Here is a 728-nt window from a genome sequence, read left to right on the forward strand (position 1 = left end):
TATCATCATCATCCAGCCTATCTTCACATTTCCATCACTGCTGGGCACAGGCCTCCTCTCAGACTGAGAGGGCTTGGGCCGTAGTTCCCACGCGGACCCACTGAGTATTGGGAACTTCACACATACCATTGAATTACTTCACAGGTGTGTGCAGGTTTCCTCACGATGTTTTCCTTCACCGTAAAACTCGTGGTGAATTTCAAATGTAATTTCGCACATAAATTTCGGAAAACTCAGAGCTCGGCTAAGTTTGCTTGAGAATTATTAGTAGCTTACAAGTAAATAGTAGCCTAAGGTATAAAATATACCTAAACTTGGAAGCTTCCGTACAAAATACGAAAACTTTAGAAAACTAAGTATTACTTCATTTTTTTCGTAATGGCTACCGAACCCTATCTTTGGCGTGTCCGATACGCTCTTGGCCGGTTTTACGTTTTTACTATGCCTTGTGTAAAAGTAACGAATGCAGCTTATAGACGGAGAGCGGACTGCAAAATTTCGTACCTACTTGATACCGCGATGAAATGCACAATGGTTTCCCATAAAACTGATGCTGAGTCTGAATTCGATAGTCTGCCGCGGCGGAACTTGCCGAAAGTGCCAAAAAATAGTCACTTTCAGTGCGAAAAAAGGGCGTTTTTAACCTATCTGATACTGAAATAATAGTAAATTAAACCTAAATTAAAACAAAATAAAAAAGGCGATATATCTCGAACACCTATTATGTA

The sequence above is a fragment of the Choristoneura fumiferana genome, chromosome 21 (genome assembly GCF_025370935.1).
Source record: "Choristoneura fumiferana chromosome 21, NRCan_CFum_1, whole genome shotgun sequence".
Taxonomy (NCBI): Eukaryota; Metazoa; Arthropoda; class Insecta; order Lepidoptera; family Tortricidae; genus Choristoneura; species Choristoneura fumiferana.